Here is a 6,655-nt window from a genome sequence, read left to right as displayed (position 1 = left end):
GGACAAGGTAGATCTACTTTACTGCACACACTGACTCCAGCTGTGGAAAAGGCAAATCTCCTTTACTGCACACATTGACTCCAGCATGTGGAAAAGGCAGGTCTCCTTTACTGCACACATTGATTCCAGCTTGGGGAAAAGGCAGGTATCCTTTACTGCACACATTGATTCCAGCTTGGGGAAAAGGCAGGTCACCTTTTCTGCACACACTGACTCCAGCCTGGGGATAAGACAGGTCTCCTTTACAGCACATTGACTCCAGCTTGGGGAAAAGGCAGGTCTCCTTTCCTGCACACATTGACTCCAGCTTGTGGACAAGGCAGATCTCCTTTACTGCACACACTGACTCCAGCTGGGGAAAAGGCAGGTCTCCTTTCCTGCACACATTGACTCCAGCTTGTGGAAAAGGCAGGTCTCCTTTACTGCACACATTAACTCCAGCTTGGGGATAAGGCGGATCCCCTTTACTGCACACATTGACTCCAGCTTGTAGAAAAGGCAGGTCTCCTTTATTGCACACATTGACTCCAGCTTGGGGACAAGGCAGGTCTCCTTTACTGCACCCATTGACTCCAGCTTGGGTACAAGGCAGGTCTCCTTTCCTGCACACATTGACTCCAGCTTGGGGATCAGGCAGATCTCCTTTACTGCACACAACACTCCTGGTATTAATAGGGATAGGGCACTGTGTGCAAGAAGATCACAACACCCCTGGTATCAGGGTTAGGGCACTGTGTGCAGGAAGATCACAACACTCCTGGTATTAATAACGATAGGGCACTGTGTACATGAAGATCACAACACCCCTGGTGCCAGGGTTAGGGCACTGTGTGCAGGAAGATCACAACACCCCTGGTATCAGGGTTAGGGCACAAGTTCTAGTCACATTGACTGATCACATTACTTTTTTTGTCAAGCTACCAACTGTTTCCATTTCCCATCCCCCATATACTGTCAGTGGGAACCTTGGTAACATGAATAAATAAGAGGGCAGCCAATAGGAATACATATTCATTCCTAAACTGACCTTAACTGACCTGAAAAGTGTCAAATTGTATCATTTTCTGTTAGTGCGCACTAATCGGAAAAAATGATTTTTAACGATTTTTTAACTAAAAAATCATGCCAAACACGATTTTCTTCTCCTGTCAGATGATTTCAATCGTTAAGACGATAGGGCACACGATTCACATCCCTAGTCTGTAATGCAAAATGCATGCAGCACTGTTTTAGGAAACCTCTAGTTCTTTGAATCTCTCCAGAGAAACATACTGGCGCAGCCAGAGGTACCATAGTCTTTATAGTTACTTCCAGATCATTTCTGGAAGCAGCGCTTTGATTCTTCTGTGTGTGCAGCTGATGGAACACAGAAGTGAGTTTCTCCAATGCATCTTGTTGTTCAGCAATGCGCAGGGCCAGGCCGGGAATGGCCTGAAAGGCATTGAGCTGTGTCGGATCCATGGAGTTAGCAATCTGTTATAATTAGTGAGGTTTGGGTGGACCCTTGGACTCTGTGGCAGCTGACCACACCCCCGGGGGAAGTCCCGTGAGAGGCCACGGTTCAGGCTCAGCCCTGGACACACAAACACACATAGTTATTTAGACAGTTTGAGAAACCACCAGAGGTGGCAGTAGTGGGTAGAAGATGTAGCCCGGCTGGGCTAGTAATCCCCAGGGCGCTGGAACAACAGTTCCTCCGGTAGCAGTGCTGTAGTGGAGAGAACTGAGAAAGTGAGTACAATAGAACATTCACAGAGTCACAAATATGGAGAAGCCCCGAAATAGGGAGAGCTGGCCCTCGAGGAGCGAGTACCAGATCCCTGGAGGTAGAGCGACTTGTTGACAAAGTACTCACATAGCGATTCCACGTAAGAGATGGCACTGGCACTGGAACGGAGGCAGGCCCTCGAGGAGTGAGTACCTGGTTCCAGGGAGACAGCTCAGAGTGGATGTTAGTAGTACTCACTGATGGTGTCTGTAACAAATTCTTCCAAGTAGAAGAGGAGATAGATGCAAGCAGCGAGTCAGGAACATGGGCCCTCGAGGAGAGAGTACCGGTTACCTGATAGCGACCTGAAAGAAGCAAAGAGGCCCCCGAGGAGCGGGTACCCCATTAACAGAAAGAGTCCAATAGAAATTGGAAGGCAGAGTAGCTGGGTATGGAGAGCGAATCCCACTCTTGCTAACTCAACGGCTAGCAATAAACAGTAGGCTTAAATATCCGGGCAGTGTGACGTCATCACAGGGGGACACCCCTGAGGAATGCGCCAATGAGGAAATAAGAAAGAGGGCACACGGCGTGAGTGCCCTAAGGCACCTGGAAAGCATGATGGGAGACAGCGCCCAAGCCGGTCCGGGGATGCCGGAGAGGATGCCAGGCAGACACCGTGGCAGCCAGGCTTCCATTAGGAGCAGGAGGAGTTGCAGAAAAGGAAAGATAGGCAGAGTGAAGCCATCGGGAAGTGATGGTCACAACTGGTCCCTCACGGGACTGCCCCCCAAGGGCATGGTCAGCTGCCACAGTATCCAAGGATCCACCCAAACACCAATAACCATAACAATGAAATTCTGGATCTTTTAAAAGAGAGGGACTAAACTGTCATAAACGATCCTCTTGCCTCGAAGAGGTAAGAGATATGGTGAGAGAAATAGCTGCAAGTTCAGATATTAAAATAGGATAAATGTGAGCTTCCAAAAATCTGGGTACTCAGCTTAGAGGTGGTTAAAAAGTAATCTATCCTAGGAAGTGACTCAACAGTGAGTAAGAGCCCTTTAAATTTGGGCTCTTTCCTCCGGCGTTCCTCTTCCCGCTCACCTGCGCTACTCTCTGGATGACCTGCGATCTCGGCGCTGCCCCGACCTGGGTTCCAAGCCCCGTTGACCTCCACAGCCCCTCTCGGCCCACCACAGCCTCTCTTGGCCCTTCCGACCACGTGGATCCCCGAACGGCCTTTTGGCAACGCAGCCTATCAGAAGCCAGAAGACCGAAGTAGGAAGTGACTCAACAGTGAGCTAAGAGCCCTTTAAATTCGGGCTCTTTCCTCCGGCGTTCCTCTTCCCGCTCACCTCTCTACTCTCCGGATTACCTGCGGTCTCGGCGCTGCCCTGACCTGGGTTCCAAACCCTGCTGACCTCCGCAGCCCTTCTCGGCCCACTGCAGCCTCTCTCGGCCCTTCCGACCATGTGGATCCCCGGACGGCCATTTAGCGACGCAGCCTATCAGAAGCCAGAAGACCGAAGTAGGAAGTGACTCAACAGTGAGGTAAGAGCCCTTTAAATTCGGGCTCTTTCCTCCGACGTCACGCACCGGGTGTCGCACGCACGAAGGAGTGTGACTAAGGGGCCTGCCCCATAGTTCTGCCCCTTTATTCCTGCCCTGTTTCTGCCCCAACAATACCTCTGGTACCTATTAAATACTTTTTTTCTTTTAATTTGTTTGTTGTTGTTGTCCTCCTCTCCCCAGCTTCCGATCTTCACACTTACACAGTGCTTTGTATCTCCCAGCACTATCTGCCTCCTTTCACCTCCTCCCCCTACCCACTCACCATTCGCATTTTCCCACCCCAATCTTTACTGCAATACCTTTTTCTCTCCACTCTACCTTGCACGCATCATAAATCTCACCATCTATAATCTGCCAGCTACCCTCTCTCTCCAGCACCTTAAAACAGCCTCCCCACCCATACCAATTCACCCTTATCAACAACATCCTTTCTATTCTCACCTCTCTTCTAACACTCCCTTCATACCATGCATCAATACCAAATAACCATCCTCAAACACAATAAACATAGGCCCAACATTCCCCCACCTCCACGGCAACACTCACACCTCAAAACTATCCTCCCTTCCATGATCTCACCCCCCCCCCACTTACCCAGATAATCAGTCTTACTGCTCTCTCTCTCATCCTCCTCAATGCTCAATCATTAAACAAGAAAACCCCCCTTCTCAATGACCCACTCACAGACCAGGACCCAGACATCTGTGCAATAACAGAGACCTGGCTTAAGGAAACTGACGGTGTCCTCCTAAATCAACTCCCCTCCAAAACATACGACATCTTCTCTATCCCCAGACCAAGAAAGAAAGGAAGTGGCCTTCTACTTTCCATTAAGAAAGAATTCAACGTGATACTTCAACCTATCCCCCCCCCCTCCTAAAATTGAAATTGGCCTTTTCAAATCTCCCACACTGCAAATCTGCCTTATCTACACCCCCCCCCCCCCCAGGAACCCTTCATAACAACCCTTCAACCCTCATAGAATACATTGCAAAAAATATCTCAATTGACACCCCAGCAATCATTCTAGGTGACTTCAACCTGCATGTTGACAGCTCCCCCCGTACTCCTTCATGCGATGCCATACTTGATTCGTTAAATGCTTTAGGCTTTAAACAGTCCATAAACTTCCCTACACACAAAGCGGGTCACACTCTTGACCTCCTCTTCACCAATGCACTGATACAAGTTGACCCTCCAGCCTGTACACCCATCCCCTGGTCCGACCATCACCTTATCAAAGCCTCTTGCTCTATAAAGAAACCCCCCTGCCATCCTAATACAAACAAAACCATTCAATACAGGAAAAACTGTACTAGAGATGATCTCATCTCAGCAATCTCTAATAAACTAAACCATTTAGACCTCATAAATGCTGACACAGCGCTTGCTTCTTGACATGATATCACCAACGCTATAGCCAACACTACATGCCCACTGCAATCTAGACTAATCTGTCCACAGCACAATAAAAGAAAGAACCCATGATATACACAAGAACTAAAAAACCTGAAGCAACATCTCAAGAAAACCGAAAAGATCTGGCGCAACGATCCTTCCCCTGTACATATTGTCAGCATTCGACACCTTCAGCCATAGTATTCTCCTTCAGCGTCTTTCTGAAACTGGCATTACAGGTGTCACCCTCAACTGGTTCAATTCCTACCTGAGTAACAGAAACTTCAAAATCAAACTAGGGAACCACGAATCCAAAGCCATTCCACTTAATTAAGGAGTCCCGCAAGGCTCCTCCCTTTCCTCAACCCTTTTCAATATTTACATCCTACCACTCTGTCATCTTCTATCTAGTCTCAAGCTCCCTCATTACGTCTATGCTGATGACGTACAATTGCTCATTCCCATCTCTGACTCACTCTCTAACGCCATGGACATCTGGAATTCCACTCTCCTATCAATTAACAAGCTCCTATCTTCCATCCACCTTGCTTTAAACACTGCTAAAACCAAAATCATGCTTATCTCACCACAAAATCACCCTACCCCCCCCCCCCCCCCTTCCTTTTCCTCATACACCATTTTCCCAACAAGTCCAGGATCTAGGAATCATCATTGATGGTCACTTCAATCTGAAGAAATTCATCAGTAATATACTAAGAGACGGTTTCTTTAAACTGCACACTCTAAAAAACTGAAGCCCTTACTCCACCCTCCTGATTTCTGTACAGTACTTCAAACAACTATTTTCTCCAAAACTGATTACTGTAATTCTCTCCTTCTTGGCTTACTGAAGAACTCTATCCATCCTATACAAATCTTGCAAAACACAACAGCCTGGATCCTGACCAACACACTCAGAAATGAACATATAACACCTGTACTAAAGGAATTACATTGGCTCCCAATTGCATCCCACATTCAATATAAAGCCCTCTTTCTCATTCACAAGGCCCTGTACAACCCTGAAATGAATTGGTTTAATGACTCCTTCTGCCTCCACCAATCTAACAAGCCCACTAGACACCAACATCTTGCCACCATGCTTACCCCTTCTCCCAAACTCAACAAACTAGCCTCCACCAGAGCGCATGCAATCTCGGTAGCTGGGCCGACCCTCTGGAACACAATGCCAGTCAAGCTACGGCAAGAAGAATGTCAAAAAACCTTTAAACGGAAACATAAGACATGGCTTTTTACAAAAGCATACACCTAGGTCCACCTTCCAGCCCCTCTCCTACCACTTCTTTTCACCCTCCCCTTCTCATATTAAACTCCTTTCAATTGTAAAATTTCATTTAAACTTACATTGCTCCTTTTCCGTTTATAACATTACCTTGTATATTGTTTATAATGTATTTAACTGCTTATATTGTACTTAATAGTTCAAGTCTATACTTAAATTTCCCCTTACAGTTCCCTTCCCACATTTACATATACTTAGAAACCTACACTGGTTACCTATTAAATACAGAATCTTGCACAAAGCACTCACCATTATCCACAAATCCATACACAACCAACTTCCGTTAAACCTTCAGTTCCCACTCAAACTATACACATCTGCAAGACCCATCAGAGCGGCACACAAAGGAACCCTTCAAGTTCCCCCAACTAAATCCGCTCGACTAACCTCCACGAAAGAATGGGCCTTCTCCACAGCTGGCCCCATCATCTGGAACAACCTGCCGACTGATCTAAGACTAGAACCCTGCCTGACTACCTTCCGAAAAAAACTCAAGACTTGGCTTTTTGTCCAAGCCTTCCCTTAAGCCTAACATTGCAACAATTCTTTCATTTAGCTCAACAGACTAAATGCCCGACCCAGCCATTGTATATTCATTCGTGTTCATTCTCCAGTTTTTTCTGTCCTTTATTTCCTGGCTACCCTAGCCCCCAAGTTCATTCTCCCTGTTA

This window comes from Rhinatrema bivittatum, chromosome 16 (assembly GCF_901001135.1).
Source record: "Rhinatrema bivittatum chromosome 16, aRhiBiv1.1, whole genome shotgun sequence".
NCBI lineage: Eukaryota > Metazoa > Chordata > Amphibia > Gymnophiona > Rhinatrematidae > Rhinatrema > Rhinatrema bivittatum.
Note: the sequence above shows the minus strand (reverse complement) of the source record.